Source organism: Vulpes lagopus, chromosome 1 (assembly GCF_018345385.1).
Source record: "Vulpes lagopus strain Blue_001 chromosome 1, ASM1834538v1, whole genome shotgun sequence".
In the NCBI taxonomy this organism is placed as follows: domain Eukaryota; kingdom Metazoa; phylum Chordata; class Mammalia; order Carnivora; family Canidae; genus Vulpes; species Vulpes lagopus.
The window spans coordinates 153278385-153293542 of record NC_054824.1 but is presented as its reverse complement, the minus strand read 5'-3'; positions in this window follow the sequence as shown (position 1 = coordinate 153293542).

Genomic DNA, 15158 nt, shown 5'->3' with positions numbered 1-15158 from the left:
TCAGAAATCGTGCAAATCGGGGATCCCTGGGTGGCGCAGCGGTTTGGCGCCTGCCTTTGGCCCAGGGCGCGATCCTGGAGACCCGGGATCGAATCCCACATCGGGCTCCCGGTGCATGGAGCCTGCTTCTCCCTCCGCCTGTGTCTCTGCCTCTCTCTCTCTCTCTGTGACTATCATAAATAAAAATTAAAAAAAAAAAAAAGAAATTGTGCAAATCGAAGCAAAGTAGAGGCAATCAAATAATTGCCCATGATGCCCGACACCTAAGAAAGCCATTCTGAGGTCTCTGCAGTTTGCTTTCTCTTCGGAACGGGCGCGCTCAAGAGCTGTTTAAAGGGTAGTGACGAAGATGTCCATAATTATAGGTGATTGAGGAATTTTTGTTATTTACATTCATGTTCTCCAAGATTTTTTTTTGCATTGGTAATATTTACATATTCACATCAAAGGCCTATTGTTTTAGTAGAATAGGTATGCAGAAAAGCGCGAACTGATACTAAATTGCATCTGAAACACAGTTTATCTCTTCTTCTCCCGTCCATAGCTTGAAACCAGATGACAGTTGACCATGAAAGGGAACCATTGGATGATGTCCAGGAGTCCAAAGTCCAGGACTCAGGAGAGTTAGTCAACCCTCCGGGTAACGCTGCTTATGTTATTTATGTTATTTGTGGCTTATGAATTTCACTCATATATTTAAATGTTTCCTTTTTTTAATTTTTTATTTATTTATGATAGGCACACAGTAAGAGAGAGAGGCAGAGACACAGGCAGAGGGAGAAGCAGGCTCCATGCACTGGGAGCCCGACGTGGGACTCGATCCCGGGTCTCCAGGATCAGGCCCTGGGCCAAAGGCAGGCGCCAAACCGCTGCGCAGGATATATACAGGTTGCATAAACTTGTAGAACAGAAACGGAAGCAGTGCTGTAACACTTTGTAAGGCACCAGGAATTAGAGAAAAGCTGTGTCAGAGGTGGTTATGCTTATGTGGATGCTTATGCATCTGTTAGATAAGTGCATATATGTATGGACAGAGGAACGAACCAGGTAACTTTGCCAAATCTCTAAATGTTCTTTTCAAAAACCTACAGAAACCAAATCCCTTTAAGTGTTCTTTACAGTAACCTACAGAAAAAACCCTTATACAGTGATCTGGTACATATAAAAACACATGCTTATATGAACAAAAGGCTGAAAGAAAAGCTTCATGAGACAGTGTATTTTCTGTTCTATGCCAATCTATGCTTTCAAAATAATAATAATGTTCATAACTACCCACTACATAACGAGTCCACCTGAGGTCTGAAAAGCACTTGTGTGGTTTTCAAAATCTTTCACATTATCATGTACATTAACTCTTCCAGTGGCTTGGGCAAGAAGAGGAGGGATACTCATCCTGAATTAATGGGAAAATGATCAGTGCTTCTGATGAAAAATGAAATGATGAATGGTATCTCTTACTATAAGTTTTTAATTCGTACAATATAAACCACTGTTACAAAAAAACTAGTGTTTTTGAAAACCATGCTTTTATATGCCAGAATCCAAAAAGGGTTTCTAGCCAAAGTCAGTGTATCACTTCAGGTTAACAGAGTTTAACCCACTAGACATAAGGCAGGCACAAAGTGTGACTTCCCACGGGTCCCTGTGAGATTCATGCTCATTTATTTAAAATCACCTCCTCAGGGCACCTGGGTGGCTCAGATGGTTAACGCATCTGCCTTCCACTCAGGTCATGATCTAAGGGTCCTGGGATTGAGCCCCGCCTCAGGCTCTCTGTTCAGTGGGGAGTTTACTTCTCCCTCTCCCTTTCCTCTCTCCTCTCATGTTCTCTCTCAAATGAATAAATAAAATCTTAAAAAAAAAATCGCCTCCCCTTCTAGAGGAGCATGTATGGGATAATGGTTATGTTCACTGCAGTCTTATTGCCATTAGGTCCTAGAAATACCAAGTACTACTGTTAGCAGCCACTAACCCCAGGAACCTCAGAAATTGATGAGGCGGTCTCAATATCTGTATGCCCTTCTAGACCAGAAAGGTAAAAAAAAAATGCAGACCTTGAGCCTCTACGATGTCTCCCATGTACATTCATGTGTGAGATAACCATTAACTGAACCATGGCATCTCCTAAAAAAATAAGATGCCTTTCAGATTCTCAGTTTAAAGTGGGTTAAAAGAATATTTCAGTGTTTAAGAAGATCCAAATCATTTCTCACATAAAAGGACTACCTCAAGAGATAAAAATCCAAAATATGACATCACTGTGTTCAGGTTTTCAGTTTCTTTCTGTAAAAGTCTGGTCTTAAAATGTAGGGTGACCATCAAGTCTTCCAATACTGACAAATATATAATAAATGTTTTATTGATATTACACTGCAAAATAGAATAAGATATCATCTAGATTTCCAGACTTTAGAGCCACCTGCACATCATTAAGGAAATAAAGAAAAGTGAATTTAAAAGATGTAAGGCTTCCCTATCTGCCATGCTAGCAAGGCAGTATCATAGCTACACTATTACAGCTGTTCTCCATTAGTTTCTCACTCTCAACTGCACTATTTCTCCTGGATAGTTTTTATCATATTGTAACTAACTGTGCATCATTTGTTTGCTTATTTAATCTCCACCCTCCCCCACCCCCACCCCCCCAGCCTCTAAACTCTTTCCTGTAGTTACTTTTTCAGCTGGCCCACCCAATACATAGAAAGCATTCAATAAATATGTTATCTTCCTGTTAGATAAACATTTGTGTTAGATAAAAGGTAACTTAGGGCATTTAGGGTTATGTAAATTCTCAATAGTAGCAAGAAGAAAAACTTTTAATAAAGTCAACACAAAGATTTTGGAGCTGAGTTTAGATAGCAGAAGATATATTTAGAATTGGGGGGGAAATCTATTTTCATTTGATCTTAGCTACCACCACAACAGGAAAAGCAAGGTAGTGCTCTTTTTTTTTTTGAACATTTAGAGCAGGGCAGATTCCCCAGTCTCCGATTCCCTTTCACAAAGCACTAAATTAGTAAAAAAAAACAAAAAACAAAAAAAAAAACAAAAAAAACCCATAAATTTTTAAAAGGCTCTAACATGCACTAAAACTATTACAGAAGGGCACTGCATGGGCATAAAGTACCCCTCGTTTTGTAGTTTCGGCATAGTCTTGCCATGAAATTATCTCGAAGTTTATAACTTGGGCCTTTGAAATACACTAGATGGAGGCATTAATGAGCGCTCACTACTTGGCAGCCACAAAGTACTGTCGCAGGAGCAATCCTGCTGAGGGCCTGTTCTCATTTCCATTTTGCACGTGGAAACCGAGTCACAAAGACAAGTTGCCCCAAATCCCAACTGTGAGTAGGATTTGAAACCCCATCCCTGACTGCAAAGCCCACACGACAGCCCAGCGGTCCGTGCAGAACTGTCGTTTATTTTCCAGACTCCTCCTAACAAGGCGCGTGTGTGCGTTAAGGGTTGAGAGCGCTCGTTAAAAGCCCAAGTTACTGAAGGCGACGCCCGGTAAGGAGCAAAAGACTCGAACTGGACTTTGAAATTCCTTAGGCCTTTCTAAACAAAAAGTACTGATTTAGCTACAGCCACATCCTATCCAATGTCCCCCGCCTACACGTTCCAAGTTTTACAAAAAAGGGGAAAACCACAGTCAGCCTAACGGACGAAATGCAATTTCACGAAAAGCGGTCTTTTAAGCTCCTAAGAACTTTCAACCCCCCCCACCCCCCGCCCGCCCGGAGGCCCGAAAGCAGCTCGCCGCACCGGGGTGAAGGGAAGCTGCAGGTCGGAGGACGGCCAGCTGCACCCGGCCTGCTAAGGGGCAGGGGCTGCAGCGGGCCTCGCCCCCCCCGCACCCCCCGCCGCACGGGCGCCAGGGTGGGGGGGCGCCAGGGTGGGGGGGGCGCCAGGGTGGGGGGCGCCAGGGTGGGGGCGCCAGGGTGGGGGGGCGCCAGGGTGGGGGGCGCCAGGGTGGGGGCCTCCGCACCCGCAGGGGTGCAGCACAAGGCGCGGCTGCGGCCCACCTCCTCGCCCGGACGCCCCGCCGCCCCGGCCCCGGCCCCCCGGAGCTCGCTCGGGGCGGAGGCGGCGCCGCGAGGCCCGGAAGCCCGCCGCGCGGGCACGCAGCCCAGGCCGCTCTCCGCCGGGACGCCCCGGGAACCCGTCCCGCCCGCCCCGCCGGCCGGCGAGCGCAGGACTGAAGGTCACCGCCGGGAGGCCGGGGCTCTGGCGGCCCGCGCTCACCATTCGAGCGGCGTCCGGGGGCCGCAGCAGAAGCACGGCCGCCTCTCCGAGCCCGGGAGCGGACGCTGAGCCTGGAGCCCGCACCAGGCGACGCGAGCGCGCGAGGTGCCGCACAGCGCGATACATGGTGCCGCGGAAGCCTGGGTAGAATTTGGGGGTGGTTGAGGCCACGCCCCCTCCGCGCGGGTGTCAGAAGCCGTCCCTCCCACGGCGCCTCGCTCTTATCCAATCAACAGCCTCAAACCCAGGGGGTGGGGCGGGACCAATCGTGAATGGCCAGTAAGGAGTGAGGAGGGCGGGCTTGACTGCCTCGTCGTAGAGCGGAGCCTGGAAGCCCTGGGGTTCATGGGAAACTAGTGCGAAGGGCATTCTGGGGAGGGAGGTTCTTCCGCAGAGTCGGGCGCCTGGATGCGGTGGGAGGCGGGAGGGTGGGAACGTTAGCGGATGAATGAATCTGAATCAGGGCTTGGTCAAGGACCTATCCTAGAAAGGAGTGTTTGTGTATCATGGAATCACTCATTACGTGTTGGACTCTTTTAGAGACTTCTTCCAGATTACACCTTCCATTCAGAAATCGTGCAAATCGGGGATCCCTGGGTGGCGCAGCGGTTTGGCGCCTGCCTTTGGCCCAGGGCGCGATCCTGGAGACCCGGGATCGAATCCCACGTCGGGCTCCCGGTGCATGGAGCCTGCTTCTCCCTCTGCCTGTGTCTCTGCCTCTCTCTCTCTCTCTGTGACTATCATAAATAAAAATTAAAAAAAAAAAAAAGAAATTGTGCAAATCGAAGCAAAGTAGAGGCAATCAAATAATTGCCCATGATGCCCGACACCTAAGAAAGCCATTCTGAGGTCTCTGCAGTTTGCTTTCTCTTCGGAACGGGCGCGCTCAAGAGCTGTTTAAAGGGTAGTGACGAAGATGTCCATAATTATAGGTGATTGAGGAATTTTTGTTATTTACATTCATGTTCTCCAAGATTTTTTTTTGCATTGGTAATATTTACATATTCACATCAAAGGCCTATTGTTTTAGTAGAATAGGTATGCAGAAAAGCGCGAACTGATACTAAATTGCATCTGAAACACAGTTTATCTCTTCTTCTCCCGTCCATAGCTTGAAACCAGATGACAGTTGACCATGAAAGGGAACCATTGGATGATGTCCAGGAGTCCAAAGTCCAGGACTCAGGAGAGTTAGTCAACCCTCCGGGTAACGCTGCTTATGTTATTTATGTTATTTGTGGCTTATGAATTTCACTCATATATTTAAATGTTTCTTTTTTTTAATTTTTTATTTATTTCTGATAGGCACACAGTAAGAGAGAGAGGCAGAGACACAGGCAGAGGGAGAAGCAGGCTCCATGCACTGGGAGCCCGACGTGGGACTCGATCCCGGGTCTCCAGGATCAGGCCCTGGGCCAAAGGCAGGCGCCAAACCGCTGCGCCACCCAGGGATCCCCCACTCATATATTTAAAATATGAAGAATTGAATGAGTAAGCATGATCGTTGAACTACAATCAAAACTCCCAAGCCTCACCTGAACTCTTCATATCTTTGTCAACCAATGATTCAGAAATTACTAGAATACCTGATGAAAAAGTGAGCCCCGCAGCTTTGTAGAAGTTAGAGCCTCAGAATAAAAGAAATCCAGAAGCAAAAGATAACACAGTGGGTTTAGGAACCAGTGAACCACACCTATTCCCACATACTTAGGTGTCCCACCATTAACAGGCAAACACTACAACGTTTAGGGTGAAGATAGTAGTACTGGTGTTGTCATCAGTTTGACAGAAACTACAGGAACATTTACTAACGATCACTATCACTTCCTAGGAAATGCTAACATTTTGATACTTTGCTCCACATCCCTTGTAAAAGAAAAGAGAGAACAAATTACTGATACTGGAGAGGCATTTTCTTCCCATCATCCCAGAAACTATCATTATCTTGCTACATATCCTTGCAGTTCACCTGTGTATTTTTTGCTTTGCATATTGATCTGCAAAAACGATGGTTTTAAAAATTTAAAGTTTTGCTTTTCTATAACCGAACTGTTTTTGAGATCTATCCATGATCTTTTTAACTTAATAGTATTCCTATCACATGAATTTAGCACATTTTCTTTTTTCTTTTTTTTTAAGATTTTATTTATTTATTCATGATAGACACACACAGAGATAGATAGATAGATAGATAGATAGATAGATAGATAGATAGATAGATAGACACAGGCAGAAGAAGAAGCAGGCTCCATTCAGGGAGCCGGATGCAGGACTCAATCCCAGGTCTCCAGGATCACACCCTGGGCCAAAGGCAGGCGCTAAACCGCTGAGCCACCCAGGGATCCCCAATTTAGCACACTTTCTTAAAAAAATTTTTTACTGAGTATTCTGTCGCATAAATATAAAACATTTTATTTATACAATTTCTTAAGAGTATTTTTTGCTGTTATACACAATGCTCAGTGAACATAAGTTTATGGTTTCTTCATGGGTCATGAAGTAACATCACTTCCTGGAGTGACATCACTCTGTACTCCTATCGTTGCTTATTATTTTAACCTCTTTTATCAATAATGATATTTCTATGCCACCTAGTTATTTATCTGCTTGATGTATGTTTCTCATTTTATTTTGGATAATTTTCTTTCATTTGTACTTTGAGCATATCTCCTGTTTTCACCACAGTTTAATGTTTTTAAATCCAAATTGCTAGACTTTAAATAAATGGTCTATTTTAATCCCTTTCAATAAACGCCTATTGATATGTGTTACAATTCAGAGAATTTTCTAAGCACTTTATGTATTCTTTTAAAAGTCAAAGCATCCCTGCAAAGTAGGTCCTGTTATTTCTGCTCATAGAAGAGAAAATTGATGCTTAAGGGCATCCAACTAGGCCACAATCTTAACTATTTTGCAGCCACAACGTGGGACTGATTTTCTCTATCACTATTAATATTTCTCAGGAAACAGTATCTGGCACTGCCCAATGACTTTTTTAAAATGTTAAAAAATAAATAGGTTGTGGCAAAATTTATTTTTCCAATCAGGTCACAACAATATCTTCCATTCCATTTGCTCTTCTATAGTGAGAATTTGCCACAGGAGAGTCTGAATATCCTCCCCTTTAATATTGGCAAGCGTTATGCCTTGCTAATAACCAATAGAAACTGAGAAAAGTGACTGCTGATGCTAGGTCAGAAAAGGTCATGCCTCTTCCCTGTGGTTTCCTGAGACACTTGTTTATGGTGAGCCAGCCACCAAGTAAAAAGTTTCGACAGTCATGCCAGAGAGGCCGCACTTGGGCATTGCAGCCAATAGCCCTGGCTGTGCTCCCAACTGACAGCCAGCATCAGTTCTCAGCCTTGTGAGTGAGCTGCCATCCATACTCATCTTGACAGGATGGCTGCAGCCATGCCAGCCCTCATACCTGCAGATGATAACTTTTGATGAAACAGGGACAGGGTTCTCTCCAGAAACTGCCCTCCAAAAAAGGAGAAAGAACTTTCCCAGAAGCTCTTAGCAAATCTCTCATCACATCTCATTGATCTAAATCAGATCATATGATCCTTCTAAATCAATCACTGGCAAAAGAGAATGGGATAATCTGAATAAAATATTAATTCATGAAAATGTCATTTTAAAAAATTAGAGATATATTGCATGTACTCAACATGGTAATACAACTTTTCTAGAATTGTCTCTCATATAAAAAATTTCCATTTAATTCTTTTATTTCTAAGATTTTATTTTAAAGAAGAAGAAAGAGTGATTGCACACAGGAGCAAGGACAGGGGCGGAGGCAGAGGTGTAGAGAGAGGGACAAGCAGACTCCACACTGAGCACAGAGCCCCTCTTGAGGCTCAGTCTCATGACCCTGAGATCGTGACCTGAGCTGAAACCAAGAGTTGGATGCTTAACCAACGGAGCCACCCAGGTGCATCAAGAAGTTTTCATTTAATTCAAATGAACAGTGTTGTTCACTGAAACTTTTAAAAAGTCACGAGAGACACAGTTACAAATATTTATGGAGCATGTGTTTGAAAGTTCTTGCTTTCCCACATTTTTAAATATCTCTTGTTCCTTTCTTCATTTTACTTTGTCACCTTTCTGCAACATAAATATTAGATGATGTAAAACTTAGATTATAAATCAAAACTTTTGCTCAGTATTCACAACTGGAAATGTCCCATTTTCAGAATTTCAGCTGACTTTAACTGCCATTCCCAAGCAAGTTTCACAGGTTTAGTTCCAGTCTGCACTGATTAGGTGCACCTAATCAGTCTGCACTGATTGTGGTCTAGAGAGAGGAATATTTTCAATTTTATTCTTCATTCTCATCTCTAATCAATGTCTTTGCCTACTTCAGGAAGATCAAGACTCTTTATACAAAGAATCATGTGTCTAAATCTGTTTACTGGCACCCACTCTGCAATGTATTTCACCAATTCCTGCTTTGCTACCCATCTAGCTTATCTCTTTCTAGTTCTCCAAGTTCAATAGGTCATCTCTGCTTTGTTTGCTGTTCCTCTTAATCCCTGGAAAAATTGCATATTGGTTTCATTGAACTCTTAAAAATAATTTTAAAAAGGTAACTGGTTGTGCTAGATACTTTTTATTTTTTTTTAATTTTTTATTTATTTATGATAGTCACAGAGAGAGAGAGAGAGAGGCAGAGACACAGGCAGAGAGAGAAGCAGGCTCCATGCACCAGGAGCCTGATGTGGGATTCGATCCCGGGTCTCCAGGATCGCACCCTAGGCCAAAGGCAGGTGCTAAACCGCTGCGCCACCCAGGGATCCCCTCTAGATACTTTTTAAATTTCCTATGACTTCTAGTAAGCTTATTTCTCAGAGTAGAGAAAAGGCAATCATCACTTGGGAGTTTTTTGGGGAAGGAGCCCAGCTCCTCTTCCAATGACAATTTGAATTTTTGAGAAATGGAATTATGGCTTCATATATCAACTTTTTTTTAATGTGCTTCTTTGGTTCATATCTTGTTATTTTCATTTCATTCATTTTGTTCATATATATGGGTGTGTTTCCCAATTTCCTGACTTAAAATCTAGTTCAGAGTTTCTGTAAGTGTAGGATATATACCATTCTTGGTACCTTGGTGATTGTAGGTGGGCCAGGAATGCAACATTAATTAATATTGATTATTATCCTATTTTTAATTTTCTTCTAGCCCTACCCATTTAGTAAGAAAAAGTCTTTTTTTTTTGGTGCAAGTGTATATTTTATACTTCTCGAACACTTGTTAATATCCTTTTGTAAAAGTAGAGGGAAAGTCTTTGGTGAAATTTAATTTGTAGGTATAGAATTTAGTTACAATTTCTTTTTTCTTTTTTTTTTTTATTAAAGGTTTTACTTATTTATTTAAAGAGAGAGATTGCATGAGCCTGTAAGCAGGGGAGGAGCAGGGAGAGAAAGAAAGGATAGAGAGAGAATCTCAAGGAGACTCTGCACTCAGCATGGAGCCCAATGTAGGACTCAGTCCCACAACCCTGAGATCATAACCTAAGCCAAAACCAAGAGTCGGACACTTAACTGACTCAGCCACCCAGGTGCCCCTCAGCTACAATTTATATGTTTCCCTTCTTTTCATCAATGAAATTGATTTTCCATTTGCAGCCATAGTATAAAGTTACATTTTTATTTAAATAAAATATACATCAATTTGAAACAAAATATTAAATATATTATAAAGGTGTTATGCAATAATTGAAATTAGGGAAATAATGGCTAGTTCATTTATTACATTACTTAATAATGAAAAATAATGTAATTACTTTTAAATTAATCATTGACACTATATTTTCATTTTAGGATACAACCTCTTATCTATGTGAAATGTTTTTTATTTTATGTAGATGGGGTTTTTTTGTTGTTTGTTACTTTGAACTTTGTCTATAATAATATTGACTTGCTTTCTTGTTGATATTTGTGTGGTTTGTTTGTGTTTCTGTTTTCTTTGAGCTCAAGTCACAGGACTCACTGTCCTTGCTACGAAAGCCAAGTGAACAATGCAATAGTTTTCTCTTTCTCTGTTCCAAATCTAACATCGTTGACAAAATTGATAGTAATTCCTTATTCTTATCAGTCTAAATATCCTCCTTTAAATAAAGACTTTGAATATTCTAATTCCGTATACCTCCAAGCTTGGAAGATTACTGAGGAATTTCTCAGAAACTTGATAGAAAGATTGGAAGATTTAACTTTAAAGTCTTCCAGAAAGTAGAGGTAATATTCAAAGAGAAGGAAAATATGAGACATAAATTAATAAAACCAGAAGACAATCCAGTATGTCCAACATCTCAATAATTTTGGAAAACAATGTACAAGAAACCATTAAACAAATAAATTTAAGAAAATATCTTAAAAGTAGCAGACATGAGTTTCAGAATGAAAACCTATCAAGTGTCTAGAACAGTTGGGAATACAGGACAGAATAACATATATCATTGAGAGATGTTACAACCCTTGGAGCAAAAAGAAGAATTTCCCGAGAGAAAATTAAACGAGCCACCTACAGAGGATTAGAAATCTTTATGACTTCTCAACAACAACCTTGGAATCTAAAGCACAGTTGATTGATGTCTTCAAATTGTTGAAAGAAAATTATTTCCAACTTGATATTCTATACCCAGCCAAATCAAGTATGAGGATAGAATAAAAATATTTTCATGTGATCAAGATCTCAAAAAAGTTGCTTCCATCTATCCTTTTTCGGAAAACCTCCAGAGAAAGTGCTCCACTGAAACTAGGAAGTAAACCAAGGGAGAGGCAGGCATGAGCTTCAGAAAAGTCCCCAACATAAGCAACAAAGACATGGAACACTCCCTAAATGAATGTATGACAGCTTGCACTTAGCATAAAGAGCAATCACTTCAGACTGAAGCAGATCCGAACCTCCAGGAGGTTATTTCTTCCAGAATATAAAATGTTTAAAGCCTTGAATATATTCATGAAAGATTTAGAGAACTAGGGGAGAATTTGGATAATGAATTTCTAATGCCTTAGGAAATTCAGCAAAGAAAAGAAGACAACTATTAAACGAAGAAATAAAAACAGTTGTATCTTTCAGGAAAGGAAAAATGATCATTATTAAATTAGAGTGGTCATAGTTAAAATAAATCAAAAATTGAATATTGTCCTAACCAAAATTATAATGTTATATTAAAAGAATAAGGATATGAAAACACATTAATCTTCATTTCTGATAGTGGGAAGTCATGACCTGAAACCACAAACTAAAAGAAATAAGAAAGAATAGTACTGTACTGGCATGTCACTGAGAGACAGAGACATATACCTGGAGCTGGAAATGGTGGATCTGAGTGGGGACAAATGGCAGAGAGGTAGAAAGGGATCCCTGCTTATGTTGAATGTCTTGTAGAACTTCTTGATTCTTTAAAGTATGTTCATGTACAATAACGTTGGAAAACACTAAAATTAGCAATAAGAACACAAATTAACCTACACTTCCTCTGTTCTCTAAGAAAAATAAAGGGGGAAAAAATCAATTCTTCTACTAATGTGCTGGAACTCACACCCTCACAAAGACATTGCTCCTTAAATTGTCCACCTTTTTACCCTCTATCATCAGTTTATTTCTCTTTATTGAACCATCGCCAGAACTGATACTGAAACTCCCTGTATTATCTCTTGTGTTTATAAAAAAAGCAAACCAGCCCCAACCCTGCATCTCACTTCAACTACATCCCCATTTCTAGAAAACACTGTATCTTCAATGCTTCAGCTCTCATTCTCTCTTCAATAAGAGGGTCAGTCCCAGGCACCAGCGACCTTCAGTAAGCATTACTGCACTGATGCTGCTCTTGTCAAGGTTACCAATGCCTTGCACTAACCATAGTGCAAGTCCAATGGGCAGTTTTCTGTATTTTCAGCAGCATTGAAAGGCAATTGACAGCCTTTTCCTTGGAAATATCTTTCTTGATCTTTGTAATTTGGAAATCTCTCCCCGCACCGAATTTCATTGGCTACTCTTCATACTATTCTTTGCCAGCCTTTCACTTGTAAATGAGAAAGTGACTCAGGGCTCTGTCCTATATGACCTTAGTTAACCTTTTTCTTTAAAATTTTTTAGTAGATCTACCATAGAGAGCGTTGAGTTAACCATATTCTTTTTTTTTTTTTTTTAATTAACTTTTATTGGTGTTTAATTTACCAACATACAGAAAAACACCCAGTGCTCATCCCGTCAAGTGTCCACCTCAGTGGAGTTAATCATATTCTTAACTTTATAGCACATTAGAGAGTATAAGGTCCATTCATATTTGATTTCACTATCTTTTTCCTTTTCTATTCATTTCCTACACCTTTTTTTTTTTTTTCTTTTTGGTCTCCAGAAAATTACTATAATGTGTTTATTTCTTTCATGTTATTCATATGTATTCTTGTAAAATATGTATGGTTGTTTTGTGTGTTTTTAAAATTTTATGTAAATAGTAATGAAATACACACATTAGTCTCTTTCTCAGCCATCTCTCCAGCCATTCTTCTTTCATGAGATGAGTTCTCCATTCATATGATTTTCAATACCATCTTCATGCTGAGGTACTGATGCCTCCAGACTTATTTTTCCAGACTAGACTCTTCCTCTGTGTTCCAGATTTATGTATCCACTGTAGACTTAATATCCCTATTTACTTACCTAACTCAATACTCATATCTCAAACTTGATAATACCCCAAAGGAAAAGTCTTAGTGGCCATGCCCAGCACATTTTTTTGTAGTCAGTAAATGGTACCACCAGTTATTCAAGCTAGAAACCTGGGAGTCTTCTTTGATCCCTAAACTCTGCTCCTATTCCCTGACCAATGAAGACACTATGCCCCAATTTACCAACAAACCCTGGCCATTCTACCTCAAAATTATATCTTGAGTCCATCTCGTTTCCTCCCTGCTCATTTCCACTATTATTTATTTGCTAATGAAAATAGTAAATAAATATACCAGGTTTCATATAATCGTAAATTTCATGCACTAGTAAATGTAACAAAGGAAGTAAGCTGAAAGATGTTTAAAGAAAGATGGAGGGGCTCATCTTTTATGCAGAGATCAGCCTGAGGATATTGTGTTTGAGCTGAGCCCGGGACACTGAAGGGTAGGCACGCAGACAGAGGGGCGTTCTAGGCAGAGGGCTCCAAGTAGAGGCCCTGGTGAAATGAATAAACAATTATTGAGCAAGCCGAGTTCATCAAACAAAGTAAGACAATATTCTGTCAACTTCAACCATAGAAGAATGACGAAAACAGCAAAGCAAATATTTTATTAGTCTTTGTTAAATTTTAATGTTTTACCACCTTATTTTTTCCAGTAATACCAATTTGTTAGGTTTGTTAATAAATGCAGAGAAAAGTGGAAATAGTGTCCCTTATAAAGCATACTATAAAGTATGATCCTCTTGGAGTCATTTCTGAAGGAAAGGACCTGTTTTAGGGATTAACAAGTAACTTAATCCCCATGAGGATGAACTGTTGCTACTCCTGACACAGCAGTTACCTTGTAAGTACCTAGTTCATCCCATAGTCTCAAATTCTTCAAACTCAGAGGATGCAGGAAATTAACCAATTTCTTAATTTCTTCAGCCTCAAGAAAGCTCCAGAGAAAGAAGGTGTGATAAATCTTTAACTTTCCTGAGGCCTTTCTAAGGCAACTCTTTCTACCCAACTTTTAGGAATAGAGGGATAAATGACAATGCTCAGAAATGTTGTTTCATAATCACTAAACTTTGTTCAAGCTTTTAATCCTCTCGTCTCTTACTGGCCACCCAAGCCCTCATGCTGTCCTTCAATTTCTAAAAGTCATCAATATGTCATGTTGCCCAAATCTGTTTTCTCCTGCCAACCTCATATAAAAAGTTAATTATCTCTTCCTTCTTACAACCCAAGGAATATCAAATCCACATTATTCAGATATTGTTATAAAATATGGCTACTTCATAAATTCAAATTTCATTTAGATTTGGATTGTCAAAAAAAAAAAAAAGGCAAGATGAGACTTGAAAATACCCCCTACCATGAGAAACAGTCATATAATATTCTGTTCCACTAAGAGGGAACTGAGGAAAAGGCTGGTACTTATAGCAAAATAATAGTAAATGTTACCCATCAATCTATCAGCATGTTGTTTGCAGGCTGCATAGAAATGTACAACTCATTGTTAATCTCTTTTTTTTTTATTTTATTTATTCATGAGAAACAGAGAGAGAGAGAGAGAGAGAGAGAGAGAGGCAGAGAGAGGCAGAGGAAGAAGAAGGCTCCATGCAGAAAGCCCGATATGGGATGCGATCCTGGGACTCCAGGATCATGACCTGAGCGAAAGGCAGACACTTAACCAATGAGCCACCCAGGAATCCCACTGTTAATCTCTTTTATCTCATCTACTTGCTTGATCATGTTTTTTGGCCCAAAACTGGAAAGTAATTTGACCCACTTCATAAATACTGTAGAAATGCCCTAGAACAACAGCTATCAGCACCCTCAGAGTCAATCTCAATGTGATAAATGGTTTTAACTATATCATTTGTGAGGTGGGTCGGTAATGTCATTCATAATAGTTAAATTAACAAAATTTAAAAGTTATTTTTAAATAATTAAATTAAATTAATAATTAATGGTACTCATAAATAATATACTATCAGATGTGCTTCCCTGAATAAAAGAGAAAGGGTATGTTTCTGGCTACTCAACAGAGAATTACATGTAAACATCAGTATATCTTATCTGTGCCCAACTGCCAATTGAGTACTTCTATGAGTTTGTCTTCCAGATAAATAACATTCAAAATGAGAACATCATGTATTGTGAAAGAAGTTTTGAATTCCTAGGTTGAAAGAGACCAGACAGAGTGAAGGTCACCAGTTGACCCTCATCTGGGCTAGTATAG